The sequence below is a fragment of the Bos mutus genome, chromosome 1, assembly GCF_027580195.1.
Source record: "Bos mutus isolate GX-2022 chromosome 1, NWIPB_WYAK_1.1, whole genome shotgun sequence".
Taxonomy (NCBI): domain Eukaryota; kingdom Metazoa; phylum Chordata; class Mammalia; order Artiodactyla; family Bovidae; genus Bos; species Bos mutus.
Window position 1 is genome coordinate 73,976,469 of NC_091617.1, and position 23,864 is coordinate 74,000,332.

At 39.3% G+C, this 23,864-nt stretch overlaps 1 protein-coding gene across 1 annotated transcript in view; it reads left to right on the forward strand.

Annotated features, from left to right (window-relative positions):
* The window catches only part of FGF12 (fibroblast growth factor 12), a 601,258-nt gene that overhangs the window by 176,049 nt on the left and 401,345 nt on the right, over window positions 1-23,864 (forward strand). The window lies entirely within an intron of this gene.

Genomic DNA, 23,864 nt, shown 5'->3' on the forward strand with positions numbered 1-23,864 from the left:
GGGCAGAAACCAGTAACTTCAATTGTGGGTGGAGTGCAAGGAAAGAAAGATTTTCTGATATCGAGTTGATAATTGTCTCCTTAAAATCTTGCCCTAAGTTGGCTGGGGGACTGCCACATTGAACAATTAAACAATATTTTGTCTATGAAAGAGCTCTCTGGATATATTATGGATGATTTTACTTTCTTCTGGGAGTTAATTTCTCTAGCTGTTGCATTTCCAATTTCTTTAATATGTGTCATTCACTTAGTTGTGTCCAACTCTTTGCAACCCCACGGACCTCAGCATGCCAGGCTTCCTTGTCCATCACAAACTCTTGGAGCTTGCTCAAACTCATGTCCATTGAGTCGGTGATGCCATCCAACCAACTCATCCTCTGTCATCCCCTTCTCCTCCTGCCTTCAATCTTTCCCAGGTCAGGGTCTTTTCCAATGAGTCAGTTCTTCCATCAGGTGGCCAAAGTATTGGAACTTCAGCTTCAGCATAAATCCTTCCAATGAATATTCAGCACTGATTTCCTTTAGGATTGACTGGTTTGATCTTGAAGTCTACTCTCAAGAGTCTTCTCCAATACCACAGTTCAAAAGCATCAATCCTTCAGTGCTCAACTTTCTTTATTGTCCAACTCTCACATCCATACATGACTATTGGAAAAACCATAGCTTTGACTAGACAGACCTTTGTCAGCAAAGTAATATCTCTGCTTTTAAATATGCTGTCTAGGTTGGTCATAGCTTTTCTTCCTAGGAGCAATTGTCTTTTAATTTCATGGCTGCAGTCACCATCTGCAGTGATTTTGGAGCCCAAGAATATAAAATCTCTCACAGTTTCCATTGTTTCCCCATCTATTTTCCATGAAGTGATGGGACCGGATGCCATGATCTTAGTTTTTTGAATGTTGAATTTTAAGCCAGCTTTTTCATTCACCTTCATCAAGAGGGTCTTTAGTTCCTCTTTGCTTTCTGCCATAAGGGAGGTGTCATCTGCATATCTGAGGTTATGGATATTTCTCCTTGCAATCTTGACTCCAGCTTGTTCTTCATTAAGCCCGGCATTTCATGTGACATACTCTGCATATAAGTTAAGTAAGCAGGGTGACAATATACAGCCTTGACATACTCCTTTCCCAATTTGGAACCAGTCTGTTGTTCCATGTCCGGTTCTGTTTCTTCTTGACCTGTGTACAGATTTCTCAGGAGGCAGGTAAGATGGTCTGGTATTCCCATCTCTTGAAGAATTTCCAGTTTTTTTGTGATCCACACAGTCAAAAGCTTTAGCATAGTCAATGAAGTAGATGTCACCTGGTCATCCTCCTCTAGACAGGGGCCAGCACTAAGGATAGCAGTGGGACGGAATTCACAACTTAGCTAGAAGGTAAAGATTTCATGAAAGGCATGTACATAATTGTGAAGGGTTTTCTATGGAGAAAAAAAGAGCAATGGTCATGTAGGAAAGATTTTCCTGGGTTATTGGAACAGTATTCCAAAATTGCTGTTGAAGACTTTAATTGCTTTTGAAGAGCTTTAAGACTTTCAGTGCCCTTTTACTGTGGATGCACACGATAAATGTCTCCTGAAATTCAGTGCCAGAGAAAATGTGTTTGTCATGATGAACTGATATACTTGTCTCGATAATTAGAGCTTATACATATGTAGTTGTGGGGCTAGAGTGCATGTTAGGTTGTATGTACCCGAGGGGGCAACTGGTAGTATTTGTTTCCTCAGACAGCTATTGTTGGCACGGGAACGTCATGCAGTGCTCCACTGCAGGCTGCTGATCAGAATGCTGATCAGATGTTCTTGATCATCATGGGGTCTTTTCTGCTAGGTGGGGATGGAGGGTAGGATTTTCTTCAGACATGTTTTGGTGGATCCATTGTGAGTCCTGGTACCTGCTCACTGGGGATTCAAGTTGTCCTCAAGCTTCTTCATCTAACTTTCGCCGGAGCAGGAAAAGTCAAAGCCCAGACAAGGTAGTTGTGGTGAAGGTTCCGGAAATAGATGTCTAACTCTTAACCCAGACTTACAAACTCATCGACTGAAACAGATCATAGAGGTTGGCTGTTTTAATACCCCCAAAATGCTGCTTAGTTTTGTGCCTAATATCATACAACTATTCCATGTGAAAAATGATACCATATGTATTAAATCCATATTTGATTTATTAATCTTGTGACATAGAAATTATTTAGGGTTACTCTTCAACCCTCATAGCCAAAATACATACAATATGCTATTTCTATTGTTATTCATATTATGGGAAATATTTTATTCATTTCTTATTTGTCTCCTTTTTAAATATCCCAATAATTCTTTAATTACAAAAGGAGTCAAACTATCATTTCATATGACAGTCAGCTAAATTACCAAAATAAACTATCAGATTGTAAACGGTATAAGGTTAAAGTTAAGCTGGAACTCAAAGGATCTACACTGTATCCCCTCAAATTTAAATAATAGGATACAGTTTATGTTCGGAGATATGTTCTTTAATCTCCAATATTAGAAAAATAGTTATTCCATTCACCTAAATATTTTACTATAAAAATTATTTATATTTATCCATAATAACTATTATTAGTCATATATTAATTTATGAGTTCAGTTCAGTTCAGTCGCTCAGTCGTGTCTGACTCTCTGAGAACCCATGAATCGCAGCACGCCAGTCCTCCCTGTCCATCACCAACTCCCGGAGTTCACCCAGACTCACGTCCATTGAATCAGTGATGCCATCCAGCCATCTCATCCTCTGTAGTCCCCTCCTCCTCCTGCCCCCAATCCCTCCCAGCATCAGAGTCTTTTCCAATGTCAACTCTTTGCATCAGGTGGCCAAAGTGCTGGAGTTTCAGCTTTAGCATCATTCCCTCCAAAGAAATCCCAGGGCTGATCTCCTTCAGAATGGACTGGTTGGATCTCCTTGCAGTCCAAGGGACTCTCAAGAGTCTTCTCCAACACCACACTTCAAAAGCATCAATTCTTCAGCGCTTAGCCTTCTTCACAGTCCAACTCTCACATCCATACATGACCACTGGAAAAACCTTAGCCTTGACTAGACGAACCTTTGTTGGCAAAGTAATGTCTCTGCTTTTGAATATGCTGTCTAGGTTGGTCATAACTTTCCTTCCAAGGAGTAAGTGTCTTTTAATTTCATGGCTGCAGTCACCATCTGTAGTGATTTTGGAGCCCCCAAAAATAAAGTCTGACATTGTTTCCACTGTTTCCCCATCTATTTGCCATGAAGTGATGGGACCAGATGCCATGATCTTCGTTTTCTGAATGTTGAGCTTTAAGCCAACTTTTTCACTCTCCACTTTCACTTTCATCAAGAGGCTTTTGGGTTCCTCTTCACTTTCTGCCATAAGGGTGGTGTCATCTGCATATCTGAGGTTATTGATATTTCTCCTGGCAATCTTGATTCCAGCTTGTGTTTCTTCCAGTCCAGCATTTCTCATGATGTACTCTGCATAGAAGTTAAATAAGCAGGGTGACAATATACAGCCTTGATGTACTCCTTTTCCTATTTGGAACCAGTCTGTTGTTCCATGTCCAGTTCTAACTTTTGCTTCCTGACCTGCATCCAAATTTCTCAAGAGGCAGATCAGGTGGTCTTAATTCATTAAGGAACCCTCAATTGTCTGCAGTGTACTAAAAAGAATACAAACTAAGAAGATATATTTCTAACCCACTAAAGAGCATAAAACCTGCTTCTGGAAATAACTCAAATATTCTTAAATAATTATAGAAGAATAAAGAGTGTAATATATGAAAGAGCTAATTTTTTAACTTATATTTTCTTAGTACTACACTAATCTAAAATTGATATCTTTGAAGTCTACTCAGAGTTGAACTCAAATAAAAGCTAGTTACTATCCTGCTTATTATTTTTCCCAGTTGTGGCCTACTCTTTGCGGCCACATGGACTGTAGCCCACCAGGCTCCTCTGTCCATGGAATTTTCCAGACAAGGATACTGGAGTGGGTTGCCATTTCTCAGCCTTGCCAGAAAATATTTAACCAGAAAGATAGATTCTGAGTAAAACTAGTTTAATAAAAAACAGAAACTGGTCATTTTGTAAAAATCCAGGTTTATAGAGAGAAATAGAGATATGTCATAATGCTTGCTTTGTCAATAGTTTTGTTTTGGGTAGGCTTGCTTAATCAATTTATTTACCCTTTTGAGGAAGATACACTGCTAGGCATCACAGTATGCAAAGGCAAAGCAAACACAGGGTTGTTTCTTAAGGAATTTCTAGTGTGGAGGAAGAAATAAACAGCAAACAGAGGAAGGATGAATCTATGGAAGAGCTGATATTTGAACTGGCCCATGATGGAGTTGAATACATTAGAAGAGATGCAGAGGATCTACTTGGCTACAGATGGCAAATTAACAAAAGCTCAAAAGTTCAAAGATCTATGTTCAAGTAAAGCACATGCTGGCTCACAACCCATTCTCTACAGTTTCTGAGAAGCTCTGAAAATCGTTGTTTCCTTCTTAAGTTACAGCAGACTTACTTGGTGGCACAACTTGACCTGAACTGACACAAGGCTGTTTATAAACTTTACTTACTCCACTTATGAGAATCTTTGTAAATTTTGCTACAGAAATATCAATGCTTTTTTATTATAAGTCCTGCTCCAACATGAAGGCAATGGCACCCCACTCCAGTACTCTTGCCTGGAAAATCCCGTGGACGGAAGAGCCTGGTAGGCTGCAGTCCGTGGGGTTGCTGAGGGTCGGACAAGACTGAGTGACTTCACTTTCACTTTTCACTTTCATGCATTGGAGAAGGAAATGGCAACCCACTCCAGTGTTCTTGCCTGGAGAATCCCAGGGACAGGAGAGCCTGGTGGGCTGCCGTCTATGGGGTTGTGAAGAGTCGGACACAACTGGAGTGACTTGGCAGCAGCAGCAGCTCCAACATACAGAGATTTTGCTAATACTTTAAACATTCACTGTACTACTTTTTAAAAATACCACCTTGTGTCCTCAAAATCCAAATTACAATACATACCCAGTGATAGGTATTTCAGATATGGAATTGTGAACTTGAAGTAATTATATGTGATGGGATACTGGAGAAACTGTGGTCAGAAAGCTAGGTAACAACTGTGCCAGTTTTTGAATGTCAAGATAAAGATGTTGGAAATTCTTTTTTAGGCTATAAAGAAACCATAATAAGCTTTTGAAGAAGGGAGTGAAATATTCAACAATGTTTTATCAAAAGTTTTTTTGTATTCCTGAGCAAACACTATTTTAAATTTATTTCCCCAAACAGTTGTGAAACTAGGGATATTTTCCTTTGAGTAAGATAATGATGTCAGATGAAATACCTTTTGAAAATAGATATATACATCCATCATTTATTTCCTTGTGAAGTTTTTGGGAGAAATAGGGTTAGAGAAAGCAATTTAAGATTGTGAATGAAGCTTGCTAATACAGCTTGTGCCACCTAAGTCTTGCCCAGGTTTGATGTCCCTAAATTTCTGTTTTGAAAATGCAAAAATTGCTTGGGAAACCAAAAAAGTCCATCAGAAGCAATAATTTATTTATTTGTGTTCTTATTCCCTTCAAAATAATGTATCCTAATTAGATTAGGAAAATGAAAAATTAAGGATGTGTATGTGTGTGGTGTGTCTTTGTGTGTGTGTGTGTGTGTGTGTGTGTGGCTGCAAAAGTTTGGGAATTAAAAAACTGAGTCTGGAAATTACCCATCTCAGTCTTTTTTTTCTTAGAATATCTGGATACTTGATTGATCTTGCACTTTTCCTAAGCTTGTAAAAATTGATCCTAGAACCTCAGGAATAAGAGTCTATTTAATTTTAATTTTTAAATATGTCATTTGAGGGTCTGGAAGCACTGGTAGGCATTGTAGGAAAACTGTGAACTGGTACACTTTTGAAAAAGAATACTTGGTAGTGCCTTGGAGATACTGCTTAATCCACTTAATCCACTTCCTGGAAGTAGTAGTAGTATATCAATCCCTAGAAGTCTGTGCAGGGAATCAGGATATTCCATCCAATCCTTGATGCTTTTCTAGAAAATTTCTCCATTTGACTTCAGAAGAACTGTAAATAACAATAGCATGTTTACAAACATTTTATGGCTTTCACTAAGATCCGAGAATGAAGCACATACATTGGGTCATGAAAGAAGTATTTGTTGATGTTATGACCTTAAGAGTATTTGCCATTCTAATAAATTTCAAAAAAATGACTTATATACAGCAGAAACCAATACATCATTGTAAAGCAATTATCTGCCAATGAAAAATAACTTAAAAAAATTACTCATAAACATAAAAAGATGCTGATTTTTTTAAACAAATAATATTTATTTCTGATTTTAAAAGTCTTCAACAATAGTTGTAGAAAATTTAACACAAAGATGTAGGAATAGAAATTAATGATAATGTCTATCGAGTGTTTCAGTGTTCCCCAGGCACTATGTCTCTAGCTTTACATATACTATTGCCCGCCAGTCTCCTCTGTCCATGGGATTCTCCAGGCAAGAATACTGTAGAGGGTCACCATGCCCTCCTCCAGGGGATCTTTCTGACCCACGTATTGAACCCTTGTTTGATAGTAGGCTGTTCTTTACCGCTGAGCCACTGGGGAAGCCCTGTACTCTGTTGCTTCCCCTCCATTGCCAGTAACCACCATACTCACCAGTGGGAAGTAGCCACTGGCACATTTTTGTGTCTATGCTCACAGACTCTTTTACCCGTGTGTGTGTGTGTGTGTGTGTGTGTGTGTGTGTGTATTTAACATATATGTAACAGTTGAAATCTTGGTGCTGGCTGTTTTTTCACCTTTGATGTTGGTCTTTTTGATAGTTGTACCTGTTGACTGATAAAATGGCTAAGGCATGGTTTTGGTGCTTGCTAATCCAGAATTTAGCCCTAATGCTGAGTGTCTAGGTGATACCTTGAATTAAAAATGACAAATAAATAAACAAAAAACACTCTCCGAATAAGCGGGCATCATGCTAACACCTCCTCCTAAGCAGAAGCTACTTATATTCCTCAGCACGAGGTGTCAGTGACGCATCAGGCATGTGGTGGAGAATGAAAGGGGGACTGATTTTCCAAATTTTCTCTTCATTTCTTTGCTTGTCAAGTATCAAATTCTGAAACATTAATAACCTTAAAGCCTTACAATCCATCTTTAAGAAAGATATTTACATTTACATATTATAAATTTTATATATAGGGATGACCAGTGGGTGATTTATACCATCTCCTGATTTTAAAAATCCTCTTTAGAAATGTTCCAATCCTTATGAATCAGCTCGAAGATCTTGGGATAAAGGAAATAAGAAACTCTTATTTGTGAGGCATCTATAAGTGCTAAACTCTGCATAAAACACTCACTTTTCCTTTATTTCTTTCATATTCTGTTGCCACAACAACTCTTCAAGGCAGGTCATTAACCTCATTTCACAAATGAGAAAAATGAAGCTCAGAGAAGTTCATCTGTGCTTGAACACACTCAGCTGGTAACAATGGGATTTGAGCTGAGGAACTTACAGCTCAAATGTTTCCTGTGAGACCACTGTAAAGATTGACAGTTATAATCTGTAGGACTTGGAGTGGCCTTCCATCCAAATAAGAAAGGCAACTAAAATGGAAAGAGAAAAAGGAAAAGGAATCATCACTTAAATTAATTTTGTAGTTATATACCATCTTGCTGGACTTCCCTGGTGGCTCAATGGTAAAGAATCCGTCTGCAATGCAGGAGACTTGAGGTCATTGCCTGGATGGGGAAGATCCCCTGGAGGAGGGCATGGCAACCCACTCCAGTATTCTTGCCTGGAGAATCCCATGGACAGAGGAGCTTGGTGGGCTACAGTCGATAGTGTGGAAAAGACTCAGACATGACTGAAGTGACTGAGCACACGCGGACACACCATCTTGTGGAGGCCCAATTCTTTTCCTTATAGAACTTTTAAAAGCTGAGATGTGATTCAGATATTATAAAATTCACCCCCTGTCAAGTGTACAGTTGAGTGGTTTTGTATATTCCCAAGACTGTGCCACCATCATCACTGTCTATTCCAGAAAATTATATCAATCCCAAATGAAATTTTATGTCTATTAGCAATCATTTCTTAGAGTTTTGATGAAGCAAAAATCCTCAAAACCTTTCTTCTAAAAATCCAATTTTCTAAGTTTCTTTCCTTAAACAAAAATGGTTCCTAATTACCTATACAGCATGTAGCATAGAAGTTATAAAAATAATCTCACATAACAGGTGATTGATGTTGCTGTTGCTGAATATATCTTTAAGTTGAAAAAGATTATTAATGGCAAAGTTTTCCCAAAGTGATCAATGTCAGAACAGCACCGCCCCCCCCACACCACCGCTATCATTACCACCGTTAATTGAGCACTCTTTGGCAGGCTCTGTGTAGAGATATTTATTTTATTTGATTATTAATAGCCCCTCCATTGTGAAAATGAGAAAAAATGTAATTTGGAGAAGTGACATCACCTATTAAATGTCTGGGTTGAGAAATAAAGCCAGGTCCATTCTGATTTGAAAGTGCAAGTCTTGTCCACTGTGCTTTCCACCAAGTGAGAGGAAATGGATCCAAAGATAACATAGCTCTAAGATGAAAATAATCTTTGAATCTAAATGAAAAATTTACACAAGCCCAGATGCCAAAGAAGGTTATCTAGTGCTAGCTACTGGAAGCTTTATCCCCAAATTTATATATCCAAAGGATTGGGTACTTGCATAAAGCTATAGAAACCAGGTATTTCTGATCTTTCCATTTTTCATTATTTGATAATTAAACTGTCAAACCAGAAAGGGAAACAGTTGTGCAGTATCGAAGTATAAGACATTTCTGATGGCTACTACAGAAACCTGTTCTCCTAGGTCTTGGTCTATTGGTCTTCCAGGATGATTGTGCTACGTTAGTCAATGAAATTGTTCCAAATGCTGCTTTTCTCCTGGTCTGAGTTTCTTTTCACTCCTATCAAGACCTCCTTTATTTTTCTCATGCTTGAAATCATTAGGTCGGTGTGTAATTTATTTTCAGGAAGGATCAAATGCATGACGTATGTTTTTGTTTATAATTTCCACGTAAGTTTATAATAAATTTGATTAAGGCCTTATCTGCAGATGAACTATAGTATATAGTTAACTCAGTCTTGAAAGTAACCTACAACACTGGATGAAATATATATTCAATTCGGCAGCTAGTTATCGACCTTCCTTATGTATTGAGCAGAGACTGTGTATGAAGGAAGGTGATATTTCATGGTTAACAAACCTCCGAATTACCATTTCCTTTCCATTCTCTCTTGTACACTGGATTCTCAAATACTGACATCTTTGACATCTGAGTAATTAGAAAATAGTATCTTATTGTTGGTATATTTTGTAGTTCTATCTTTTTAATTGAAGTGTAGTTGATATATAGTTATATCAGTTTCAGATAAACAACAAAGTGATTCAATAGTTTTATAGATTATGTTTATTCCATTTAGGGCTTCCCAGGTGGTGCTAGTGGTAAAGAACCCACCTGTCAATGCAGGTTAGACGTTAGCAGATGCGGGTTCGATCCCTGGGTCAGGAAGAACCCCTGGAGGAGGGCATGGCAACCCACTCCAGTATCCTTACCTGGAGAATCCCCTGGACAGAGTAGCCTGGCAGTTTGCAGTCCTTAGGGTCACACAGAATCGGACATGACTGAAGTGACTTAGTACATGTTTCATTAAAATTATAAAATATTGGCTCTATTTCTTGTGCTGTACTATATATCCTTGTTTATTTATTTTATACATAGTAGTTGTACCTCTTCATCCCCTACCTGTATCTTGCCCCTCCACCTTCCCTGTTCCTACTGGTAACCACTGGTTTGTTCTTTTTATGTAAGTCTATGTTTGCTTAGTAATCTTTATTCATTTGTTTCATTATTTTAAACATAAAAGTATAATGTACAGTATTTATCTTTAATTACATCCCATTTGTGTCATTTGCCTTAGGAGCCAGGTCCAAAAAAGATTTTTGTCAAAGAGTGTTCTCTACCTATATTTTCTTCTAGGAATTTCATGGGTTTTGGTAGTCTTACATTTAGGTCTTTAATCCATTTTGATTTTCCTTTGCATACCAGTGTGAGAAAGTGTTATAATTTCATTCTTTTACATGCAGCTGCCCAGTTTTTGGGCTTCTCTGGTGGATCAGAGGGTAAAGCATCTGCCTACAATGCAGGAGACCCGGGTTCAATCCCTGGGTCGGGAAGATCCCCTGGAGAAGGGAATGGCAACCCCCAGTACTCTTGCCTGGAAAATCTCATGGACTGAGAAGCCTGGTGGGCTACAGTCCATGGGGTTGCTTCACGTGCGTGTGTGCAAAGTCACTTCAGTCATTCTGACTCTTTGCAACCTTACGGACTGTAGTCCCCCAGGTTCCTCTGTCCATGGGATTCTCCAGGCAAGAATACTGGAGTGGGTTGCCATTTCCTCCTCCAGAGGATCTTCCCAACCTAGGGACTGACCCCCAGTCTCTTATGTCTCCTCCATTGGCAGGCAGGTTCTTTACCACTAGTACCACCTGTTTTCTTCTAGACTGTCCAAGTTTTTAATATTGATGAACTCTTTTGTTTGAGCTTGTCTATGTCCTTTATCTCTCCTTCAATTCGGAAAGATAACCATGTTAAATAGAGTATTCTAGATTGTAGGTTTTTCCCTTTCAGCACTTAAATATATCATACCACTCGTTTCTGTCCTGCAAAGTTTCTATCAGGTGCAAAGGTTATCCCTTGCATGTGAGACATTGTTTTCCTGCCTTTAGAATTTTCTCTTTAAGTTTTGTCATTTTAATTATGATAGCTCCGCATATGAGTCTGTTTGAGCTCTGTGCATTCTGTACCTGGGATATCTGTTTCTTCAGGTTTGGGAATTTTTCAGCCATAATATCATCAAATACATTTTTAACACTTTCTTCCTCTCTTCTTCTGGGACTGCTATGATGCAAATGTTAATATCTTGATGTTATCCCAGAGGTCTCTTAAACTGTCCTCCCTTTTTTCTTTGATTTTTTTTTTTTTTTTTTGCTCTTCTGATTAGGTGATTTCCATCATCCTATCTTCCAAATCACTTATGCATTCCTCAGTATCACCTTGTCTGCAGTTATTCCCTTCTATCATGTTTTTATTTATTAGTTCTCACTGGTTCCTTTTTATATTTTTTGCTTTCTTGTTAAACTTCTCACTGTGTTCATTTGTTCTTTCCCCAAGTTCAATGAGTATATTTTTACTAAGGCTTTGTATTCTTTATCTCTGTTTTATTAGTTGTTTTTTTCCCCAGGGTTTTTTTTTTTTTTTTTCTTGTTCTTTTGTTTGAAATAAACTCCTCTGCTTTATAAGTCTGTGTAACTTCCTCTGTCTCTATGAAGTACTTACCTATTCCTGTCTTGAAGGGGTGTTCTTGTGTGGGAGCATCCCTCTGCAGGCTGTGTGTGCCCAGTGACTTTTGTGGCAGAGCTGGATGAGGAGTGAGCATGGATCACATCTTCCCCTGGGGTGTGATGCAGTTATCACTTTGCTGGGAGGTGGGACTGGAGATGGAGGGACGGAAGCCAGAACTGGTTGTGAGTTGGGTTCCTCCTGTTCTCAGTGGCTGCCACCATCCAGTAGGGGGTGAAGGAAGGTCCCGAGGTGCTGGAGCAGAAGCCTTGAGAGTTAGGTTTGAGCTGATTCTCTTTTCTCTGGGTGTGCACTTTCCCCTCTCCTGGCAACAACACCTTTACCCTAGAGGGGAGCTTTGCTGGAGCTGGAAGGGCCTGATTGGGTGTGTGGTGTGGGCTAGGGCAGGTACTGGCATGGTCCTGGCACAGCAGTCAGAGTTCCAGAGAGCTTCTAATCACTGCTGCCAAAAACACCAGCAAAGGCTGCCCTCACCCTGTTCAGATGAAATGCTGGGCCCAGCTGGCCCTGTCTCCCTCATATGTGCAGTCTCCTTGGCAAGGCAGCAAGCCGTTGCCCTACCCGGGAGCTGCTCCAGATCTAAAGGCACCAGGACACACACTGGGGCAATCGCGGGACACTGGCCAGAGCCCTGAGCAGTTTCAATCTGTTCCTCCCCCCTTTCCTAGGAATAAACAAGTATGTGCACGCTCTTCACAAATGAACTCTAGCTCTTCTATTAGCCCCACTGGTTTTCAAACCAGCTAAGGAGACTCATCTTTCTGGAGTCAGGTCGTAGGGCTGGAGTGCCCAGAATGTGGTTAGAACCTCTCACCTCAGGGAGACCTCTGAGTCTGTGATATGCCTCTCCTCTACTGTGTCCCCTCCAAGGGGCATGGGTTCCAAGTTGCTGGTTTCTCTTCCCTTCCTACCCAACTCCCTGTATATCTCCCTTATAGTCTTGATTGTAGGAGTTTTTTTGCTAGTCTCCAGTGTGTTTTCAGTGAGAACTGCTCCTTGTGTAGGTGTATTTTTGATATGTTCACGGGAGGAGATGAGCTCAGTGTGCTCTCACTCCATTATTTTGATCTCTTCCCCTGTAGTTCTTTATTATGAGCGACTCTTATGACTTTTCACATGTTTAAAAAGTACATTATATTTCTTACATTGCTCATGTCTTTCAGTTCTTTATAAGTTATTGTTTTCTAATTTACTGTACAGCTGAAAATATTTTACCCAATGGAAAGCTCACAGTAACAGTCTCTATGTTATCTCATTTCATCAATATTAATAGACATTAATATTTGGTATTAATTTTATTTCATCAATATTTAATAAATAAATTACTTATTACATGTTCTAAGATATAAAATAATTAAAGAGAGATACACTTAAATGTCTAGGTAAAGGGGCCCATAATCTCTTAGGAAATATATACATTTGCAGGCAGAATAAGATAAATTCTGTGGTAGAGGGACTATAGTGTGTTAAGAGCTCAAAGGAAATTGTGATTGATTTGAGGGACAGGGGAGGATACATCAGAGAAAATTTTCCAGAGAGAGCACTGTGGCATTTGTCCTCGGTTGGAAAGAATCTGTGGGATTTTTAGAATCAGAGAAGTGTTCAGGTGTTAGGACTGAGGACACCTATTTGGAAATGTGACCCTATTTTGGTAATGAGTTTTGATAAATAAGCAAACTACTTCCTTGCAATTCATAAGTATTAATGTTTTCTTTCTCTATTTTGGTCCTACTCTAGTGGGTGCATCTGTATTTGTAAATTATATGTCTTCTTACTATGTTGATCCCTTTATCATTATATAATACCCTTCTTTGACTTTTATTACAGTCTTTGTTGTAAAGTCTATTTTGTCTGATATGGACACAATTTGCATGGAATACCTTTTTCCACCCCTTTACTTTTGATTTGTGTGTGTCCTTATAGGTCTTGATTACCCATTCAGCCACTCATTGTCTTTTGATTGATGAATAAACCCATTTACAAAGTAATTATTGATAAATATTAACTACAGCCATGAAATTAAAAGACGCTTACTCCTTGGAAGGAAAGTTATGACCAACCTAGATAGCATATTCAAAAGCAGAGACATTACTTTGCCAACAAAGGTCCATCTAGTCAAGGTATGGTTTTCCCAGTGGTCATGTATGGATGTGAGAGTTGGACTGGGAAGAAAGCTGAGCGCCAAAGAATTGATGCTTTTGAACTGTGGTGTTGGAGAAGACTCTTGTGAGTCCCATGGGCTGCAAGGAGATCCAACCAGTCCATTCTGAAGGAGATCAGTCCTAGGTGTTCTTTGGAAGGACTGATGCTAAAGCTGAAACTCCAGTACTTTGGCCACCTCATGCGAAGAGTTGACTCATTGGAAAAGACTCTGATGGTGGGAGGGATTGGGGGCAGAAGGAGAAGGGGACGACAGAGGATGAGATGGCTGGATGTCCACCAACTCGAGGGACGTGAGTTTGAGTGAACTCCAGGAGTTGGTGATGGACAGGGAGGCCTGGCATGCTGCAATTCATGGGGTCGCAAAGAGTCGGACATGACTGAGCAACTGAACTGAACTGATTGCCATTTTGTTAATTGTTTTCTAGCTGTTTTGTAGTTACTCTGTGCTCCTTTCTTCTTTATCTCTTTTCTTGTGTTTTGGTGATTTTCTTTAGTGTTATTTTGAGATTTCTTTCTCATATTCTTTTGTGTATTTACTGTAAGTTTTTTCCTTGTTGTTACTGTTAGGCTCACATGTAATATCCTTTTAAAATAACTGTTTTAATTTGGTAGCAACTGAAATTTGAATACATTTCAAAGCTTTATTGGAGAAGGAAATGACAACCCACTCCAGTATTCTCGCCTGGAGAATCCCAGGGACAGAGGAGCCTGGTGGCTCTCAAAGTGTTGGAGTTCTGTGCAGCAAAGCTTTGTATATTAATTCTCTGCCCTCACTCCCAATTTATACTATTGATGACACATTTTTACATCTTGTTATTTTATGTAAACCTTAACTAATGATTATATTTTACATTTTACTACTTTTGCCTTTTAACCTTCATGCTTTTTATACATCATTGATCCACTACCATTATTTACTTTTTCCTGTGAGGTTTTTACTTTCATGTTTTCTTATTAATAATTACTGTAATTTCCTTTTAGATTAAAGAAGTCTTTTTATCATTTCTTGTAAGGCTAGTTCAGTGGTAATGAACTCCTTTATCTTTTGCCTATCTGGGAAACTCTAAATTGTTCTTTCAATTCTGAATATTACCCTTTTGGGTAGAGCATTCTTGATTTGAAGTTTTTTCCTTTCAGCACTTTTCCTTTTCAGTAACACCACTTCCCTCTGCCTATAAAGTTTCTGCAGAAAAATCTTCCGATAGCCTTATGGGGCTTCCCATGTGCATAACAAATTTTTCTCTTTCTGCTTTTAGGATTCTCTCTTTATTCTTAACTTTTACTATTTTAATTATAACATGTCTTTGGTACATGTCTCTTTGGCTTCATCTTAATGGAACTCTCTGGGCTTCCTGGACCTAGATTTCTGTTTCCTTCCCCAGATTTAAGAAACTTTTCAGTCACTACAGCTTCAAATTTTTTCTAGGCCTTTTATCTCTCTTCTCCTTCTGGGACCCTATAATGTGAACATTATCCTGTTTGATGATGTCACAAACATCCCTGAAGATATCTTTACATTTTTAAATTCTTTTTTATTCTGCTGTCTAGATGGGTTCTATTGCTATCTTCTAGCATGCTTATTTGTCCCTCTACCTCATCCAATCAGCTGTTGTGTATTTTTCTGTTCAATTGTCACTTCACTTTGGTACTTTCTTATGTTTTGTTGATGTTCTCATGGAGTTTATCCAGTTTCTTTTGAGTTTGGTGGGCATTTTGTGACCATTACTTTGAACTCTATCAGGTAGCCTGCTTATCTTCATGTAGTTCTTTTGGTAAAGTTTTGTCTTCTTTCAATACAACAGGAACATATTCCACTTTCTCTGCATTTTTCCTACTTCTCTCTGCTTGTTTCCATATATCAGGTAAATCAGCTACCTCTTACATTCTTGAAGTTATGGCCTTATAGGAGATGTCTTGTGGGGCTCAGAAGCACAATCCTTCCTGGTCACCAGAGCCAGATTCTCAAAGGGGTGTCTCCTAAGTGAGAAGCATCAGCCTTCCTGTTTGGCAGGGCCATAGCTGGGGCTGCAGTGTGCTGGTGGGAGGGACTGGCCCCCCTCACACAAGCTTCTGAAGGGAAATTTGGTAGTAGCTAACAAAACTACCTGCATACTTGGTGTTTGACTCAGCATTCTCATTTCTAGAATCTATTTTGAAGATATACCTCTAGTAATATGAAAATGCTACACGTTATTTATTGTAGTACTGTTTGTAATTGAAAAATATTGAAAATAACCTAAGTGCCACAAAATAGCACAGTGGATGCCCTTTTGTGCAAAAGAAACCTATGGAACATATATCAGAAATTAAAGAGATCAGTTACCTATAAGGGGTTGTTGGAAAAGGAGTGGAAAGAAGGGGAAATGGGAAATGGGGATAGGACAGGAGGGATGAGAGTGTAAAACTTATTGGAGTATGCTTTTTTGTAGCTTTGACTCTTAGAACCATAGCAAAACATAGCAGGTTTTACATACTCAAATAAGAAAGTAATTAAATATAATTAATTTTATTAATAATTAAAATCAACCAATATAGAAGATAAGAGAAAACAAATGAATCTAACTGGATTCCAAATTAATAACTAAACTACACCGAAGGGAATGGAGAATGGAGAAGAAAAATCTATCAAAAGCCAAATCAAAAATAATATTTTGACCACATAAGATTAAAGACAAACAAATGTGCATACATACTGTACTGTAGTAGTAAATCTGTTACTCTGGTTAGGAATTATGTAACTACTTTAAGTGTATATGAGGGTTGAATCAATAAGTGAATATACTGTAAATAATACAATTTTTTCACTGTAAGTAAGGAAAGGGCAAAGACTAAAATGAAACTCGTGATGATGGATTGCAATCATACATATTAGTCATCTATATCTACACTTATTATTTATGGATATCTATCTATTATACATTTCCATATAGATACATCTACACATAGATATTTCTACATATAGATGTCTCTAAAGGGGGACGTATATACAGAAATAAATATGCTGTATGTGTATGTATGGGTTTGTTTATATGCATATATTTCCTAGCTTTCTCCATTGAGAGAATCTAGGATCAATGACACCCCTGTAAAAATGGGCACACTTAGCACCCAGAGTTTGGTTCATAAATACTATTTTCCAATAAAAAGAATTAGACTAATTGGAGTCTAATTCCAATAAAAGAAGATAAAAGATAAACTTGGAATATCTTGTGATGCAAGAAAATTAAGGAACTTCTAGTAAAAAGACACCAGAGCCAACCAGAAGTATCTCCTAAAGGCTAAAGCTGAAACAATTTGTCACAAAATAAATCATGGTAATATTGGATTATAAAATGAGTATTAGCCTCTCAGTTGTGTCCAACTGTTTGTGATCTCATAGACTGTGGCAAGCTAGGCTCCTCTGTCCATGGAATTCTCCAGGGAAGAATACTGGAGTGGGTTGCAATTCCCTTCTCCAGGGGATCTTTCCAACCCAGGGATCGAACCCTGGTCTTTTACATTGCAGGTAGATTCTTTACTGTCTGAGCCACCAGGGAAGCCCATTAGATTATAACCTATAGATAAATATTCCTCAGATCACACTGTAATAAATAAATAATTGAATAAATAAGTAAGAGGGAAAGAATGGACAGCTCTTGCAGAAGAATTTCCATTACAATGAAAAGAATCTTGAAAATATAAAGCCACTATTAGGAAAACAGCTCAGTAATAATTACTACAGCTAAGACCCACCGATGGATGCTAACATCAGTGGATGAAAGTTTAAGGAGAAACAAGGTATTAGCACAGCTTAAGAGTTTCTTCCTTAAGATATTTATCAACTGTAAATGAAGATAAAATACAACTTGACAGAATAGAAACCTAGCAGTCACTATCTTAACTTAGTGATTAATGTTAATATCACTAGTTGACATCATGTAGCCCTTAATAGGGAGAAGGCAATGGCACCCTACTCCAGTACTCTTGCCTGGAAAATCCCATGGATGGAGGAGTCTGGTAGGCTGTGGTCTATGGGGTCCAAAAGTGACTTAGCAGCAGCAGCAGCCCTTAATAGGGCTTCTCTGGTGGCTCTGTTGGTAAAAAATCCACCAGCAGTGCAAGAGACACGGGTTTGATCCCTTGGTTGGGAAGATCCAATGGAGAAGGAAATGATAACCCACTCTAGTATTCTTGTCTGGAGAAATTCATAGACAAAACAGCCTGGCAGGTTACAGTCCATGGGGTCTCAAAGAGTCGGACATGACTTAGCGACTAAACTACCAATCACTACCACAGCTCTTGATAATGATGTACTGAAAAGGATACAACATCACTTCTGTAGCATTCTTGCTGAAAATCAGCACGCCAGGCCTCACTGTCCATCACCATCTCCCAGAGTTCACTCAAACTCAGGTCCATCGAGTTGGTGATGCCATCCAGCCATCTCATCCTCTGTCGTCCCCTTCTCCTCCTGCCCCCAACCCCTCCCAGCATCAGAGTCTTTTCCAATGAGTCAACTCTTCGCATGAGGTGGCCAAAGTACTGGAGTTTCAGCTTCAGCACCATTCCTTCCAATGAACACCTAGGACTGATCTCCTTTAGAATGGACTGGTTGGATCTCCTTGCAGTCCAAGGGACTCACAAGAGTCTTCTCCAACACCACAGTTCAAAAGCATCAATTCTTTGGCGCTCAGCTTTCTTCCCAGTCCAACTCTCACATCCATACATGACCACTGGAAAAACCATAGCCTTGACTAGACAGACCTTTGTTGGCAAAGTAATGTCTCTGCTTTTCAATATGCTATCTAGGTTGGTCATAACTTTCCTTCCAAGGAGTAAGCGTCTTTTAATTTCATGGCTGCAGTCACCATCTGCAGTGATTCTGGAGCCCCAAAAGATAAAGTTTGACACTGTTTCCACTGTTTCCCCATCTATTTGCCATGAAGTGATGGGACCAGATGCCATGATCTTTGTTTTCTGAATGTTGAGCTTTAAGCCAACTTTTTCACTCTCCTCTTTCACTTTCATCAAGAGGCTTTTGAGTTCCTCTTCACTTTCTGCCATAAGGGTGGTGTCATCTGCATATCTGAGGTTATTGATATTTCTCCCGGCAATCTTGATTCCAGCTTGTGCTTCTTCCAGCCCAGTGTTTCTCATGATGTACTCTGCATATAAGTTAAGTAAGCAGGGTGTCAATATAGAGCCTTTTCCTATTTGGAACCACATGAACTCAAATTGAAAGACATTCCACAAAACATTTGATCAATATTTATCAGAAGTTTCAAAGTACTGAAAACAAGGAGAGACTGAGGGACTCCCGAAGATTGAAGGAGACTAAGGATTCACAATGAAGTACAAGGTGGAATCTAACTGGATCCTGAAACAGAAAAAGGGCATTAGGGTAAAAAAATGGTGAAAGTTCAGTAACGCTAGTAGTAAATTTGATAGCATGGTACTAGTATACATTTTCTGGTTTTGGTAACTGTACACTGATTATGTGAGTTGTTAATACTAAGAGAAGCTGGGTAAAGAGTATGCATGAACTCTATTATTTTGCAACTTTTCTGTAAGTCTCTATTTCAAAATAGAAAATTTAGAGGGAAAGAATAAATAGAAGAACAACAAATAAAAAAGAACAAAAGGAAGAAGATAACAAAAAACTCATGCATTTGCTTTTTTGAAAACAGAAGTTATTTTAACTTAATTGGACCACATATGTCATTAAAAAATAAGTGTGGTGCCAATGACTGTTTTTGTCACATCTAATAAGATTGATTTTGTTGCTATCTTTGTTTAGGCTGGTGTAACAAAAGTACCATAGATTAGGTGGCTTAAAGAACAAATATTTATTTCTCACGGTTCTAGAGGCTAAGAAGTCTAAGATCAAGGCACTGGCAGATCCAATGGCAGTGAGGGCTTGCTTCCTGGCTAACAGATAGCCGTCTTCTGTGTCTTCACATAGTGAAAGGGGAGAGAAAGTTCTCTGGGATCTCTTTCAAAAGGGCACTAACTCCATTCACGAGGGTTAAGCTAGCCAAAGACCCCACTTCCCAATACCTTAGGGGTGAGAATATAACATATGAGTTTTAGGGAGATACAAAGACCCAGTCTCTGATAGTTGCCTTGCCTATCAAAACTAGATTTGAGAGTATTTCTAAAGACATGAGATGCAGACCAAGTTTTTACCCTGGCAGTCAGTGATCTAGACATATATCATAGAACAAAAATACTACATTAGCTATCAGACTGGTTTTCATGCTTCAGTTTACGGTTTGGTTTGGTTTCTTTGTTAAATACAGTTGCTTTCCTTTTAATAGACATTTTGCCACTAAATATACTCATTAAAAGTTTTTCAGGCCTGGCAATATTCTTAGTATGCTATTATTGATTCAATGAAGACTTCAAAACAGATAAATACACTGATTAATTAAACAGCTGATGCCAAGAGTCAACAGATTCCAATGTTTAATAGGAACAGAAATATTTTAGATAAATTACCACTTAAAAATCTCAGAACTTCCTCACACAATTATTAACTTTTACAAACTGTGAGTAAATAACTCTATAAAATGAAAAATTTAGATACTAAGAATTTAAATAAGTTCACTTATAATTATATACCAGATTTCCCAATCCCTCTCAGAAAGTGATTAATGATTTCATTTTGAAATCACACGAGTGAGTCAATTACTAGAGTTGGTCCAAGGTCAATAAGAAAACAGAATATCTAACTTAAAAAATTTTAATTAGAGACAGATACTATAATTTAAAATTTGGTTATTACATGTCTTTAATTTAAAATTAAAAGTATAATTGCTAGTAAAAAATTTGACTTTTGCTTATGGAATAATGGGTTTCCCTGGTGGCTCAGAGGTTAAAGTGTCTGCCTCCAATACGGGAGACCCGGGTTCGATCCCTGGGTTGGGAAGATCCCCTGGAGAAGGAAATTGTAACCCACTCCAGTATTCTTGCCTGGAGAATCCCATCGAAGGAGAAGCCTGGTAGGCTACAGTCCACGGGGTCGCAAAGAGTCAGACACGATTGAGCGACTTCACGTCACTTCACTTTATGGAATAATAACACAAAGTAGAAAATTTCCAAGTTTTGGTTAGACTAAAATGTGCCTCTTTCCTGGCTACTGCTATTTGCAAGCTATTTGCTTTTGGATGTTATGGTATATGTAAAAATGCAGTCTTCTTAAGATCTGCCCAATAGACTTTAGGAAGACTGCATGGACATGCCTAACTGTAGACTGTGAAACTGGATGTCACCTTAGCAGCTGTTTTAACAAGCATGTACATGAAAATCTGATAAGGGCAAAAGTCTTTATTTTTTTTGTAAAGCTAAGTCTAAGTAATACAATTCCATTGATCAATTCTCTTTTATACCTACTTTGGTCAAATATCCATGTTATATAGTAAGAAAATATTTTGCATTGAAATGTTATATGTTTTCTTTGGTTTAATCTGAACTCTTTTGAGAGTTCAATAACACACACACAAAAATCTATAAGTGTGATTCCCCAGTTCTTTTTTTTTTTTTTTTCTTAACTACTATGATGGTCTGCTCTCTGTGATAAATACACCTGGCCATAAGAATCACTGTGACAGTCACTGAAACAAGACAGCCGACCATCTGAATGTTAACTGTGACAGATTTGGCTTTCCTGCCCTGTTTTCTAAGAGTTTATAGTTCTGTTGAGGGGACAAAAGATTCACACATAAAGCTTTTCTATAATCAAGTAAAAGAGCCACTATGTTAGACGATCAAGAAGCACCTAGAACCCAGGGGAGTTGACAAGAGCACTCCATCTTTCAATGATAATTAGAATCACCAAAGCTCTTTCACGTTTCATCTCACTGAATCCTTGCAACAACCTTGCCAGGTAGGCAGAGAGGTTTATTGTGAACACTAAAATTGATGCTCCAGAGGTTATGGGTGTTTTAAATCAGACAGTGATTTGCTTGCTTTCCTCAAGTTCCCATTCTTTTGCTACGTTTCAAGGAATAGCTTTTCTCTCCTAAAGTATAAAATAGCTCTGGGCACTGGGTTCCAGACCAGAAGAGCTCTACCGGAAAGCTCTCTGCCTCTGCTGCAGCAGGAAGGACTATTTTTAGATGTTTTCCTTTTGCTAATTATCTCTCCCTCCATGGGGAATTTCTACGGGTAAAATCCCCAGATGAGCCAAGTTTCTCACTAATCTCCGCAGAGATTGGAACGACAAGGGCCATGGCCCAGATTGCCCTGAGGCTCATTACCTCTCTAGCTTTAGCAAATTCTTTCAGGACTGTGGAGCCCACAGAACTGGGGTGATTGCACTCAACAAGGGGACTAAGGAGTGACTGGAAGGTGTGTGTGTGCTCAGTCACTCAGTCATGTCCAACTCTTTGTGACCACATGAACCATAGCCTGCCAGGCTTCTTTGTCCATGGGGATTCTCCATGCAAGAATACTGGAGTGGGTTGCCATGTCCTCCTCCAGGGGATCTTCCCAACCCAGGGACAGAACCCAGGTCTCCCGTATTGCAGGTGGATTCTTTACCTCTGAGCCACCAGAAGCCCATGAATACTAGAGTGGGTAGCCTATGCCTTCTCCAAGGATCTTCCTGACCCAGGAATCAAACCAGGGTCTCCTGCATTGCAAGTGGATTCATTACCACTTGAGCTACCAGGAAAGGTGAAAAAAAGTGAAAAGTGAAAGTTGCTCAGTCGTGTCCAACTCTTTGAGACCCCATTGACTATAGAGTCCATGGAATTCTCCAGGCCAGAATACTGGAGTGGATAGCCGTTCCCTTCTCCAGGGGATCTTTCCAATGCAAGGATAGAACTCAGGTTTCCCACATTGCAGGCGGATTCTTTACCAGCTGAGCCACTAGGGAAGCCCAAGAATACTGGAGTGGATAGCCTATCCCTTCTCCAGGGGATCTTCCTGACACAGGAATCGAACCGGGGTCTTCTGCATTGCAGGTGGATTCTTTACCAGCTGAGTTACCAGGGAAGCCCCATGGGAAGGTAGGCCTGGACATATCTGTTTGACTCTTGGAACCACCCCAAATGACCTTGCCTGGAGCTCAATTCTGAAAGAGAATGTGGAGCCAGTGGTGGCTGAGGGCTCAAAAGACCCTCCTGATGTTCTGGCTTTCTTCCATCACCTTTGAGAGGAAAGAGGAAGAGACTTAACTTTTCCAGGCAACTATAACCTTAAGCTTCAATCTCCAGGGAACCCCACAGGAACTGTGAAGGATCAGCCTAGAGAAGAGAAAGAGCAAAGGGGTGATGAAAACACTTTTCACTCTCTTGCTGGGAAGAGCTAACCAGCTAGTGCGAGGTAGCCTGGAGGCAATGGGTAGAAAGAAAGTCAAATAAGTTTTTGGCTCAATGTCAGGGTAAATCTTAGAATAGGTTTTGTGCAATGAACTACCTGGGAGCTGGTGAGTCTATTACCTGAACTGTGCAAGCAGAGATGTAGACACTGGAGTGGATGCTGGCATTTACGGGAAAGTGAGAGTGATGGAAAACCCTACAGGTTGGAAGCTATGTAATAATACTTGCTAACACTATTACAGTAGTTATTTTGTATTGAGTTTTTTTTTTAAATATTCAATAAAGGTACAAGATGTAGATGCTATTGTATTATTAACTCTTTTAGAGATATGGAAACTGAGGCACAAAGAAGTTAAGAGATTTGTTCAAGGTCACACAGTTAATAGGAATTTTCACTTCAGCTGCTTGTTGCCAGTGTCTGTGCTTTTAACCACTTGCTGTATTGCTGTAAATCTTCTAAGGTCCCTTCTTACTTTGACATTCCAGATAGGATGGACTCTGGTAGCAACACCAGCATTCCTGGTGCCTCACTAATCGGACTTCCAAAAGGGCATTGATAGCCTCTGAGAAGGGAGGGAGGCCCGGAGGGAGGGAGGAAGGAAGGAAGAAAGGAAAAGGAAGGCGGGGAGGGAGAAGAAACAGAAAGAAAAGAAAAGGGAAAGTTAAAGGAGTTGCTGCTGGGGGAAAAAGAAATCGAGACCTTTAGAACCAAGGAAGCTCGCTGGTTATCTTTGGGGCCAATTGGCAGAGACAGAGCCTGACAGAATATTGCGACAAAGTAAAACATTGCTATTGTTTTCAGATTTCCCGCCTCACCTGCCTTTCCTTACAGCATTCAGGAAGGCCTCTGTACGCTGGCCTTCCCTTCTAGCCCCCCTTACTCCATCTGCACCCGCCTTCCCATGGCACTTGTGCTCAGCTTTTCCGGGAGATTGGGAAGCCCGGGGACCAACAAGCAGCTGCCAAT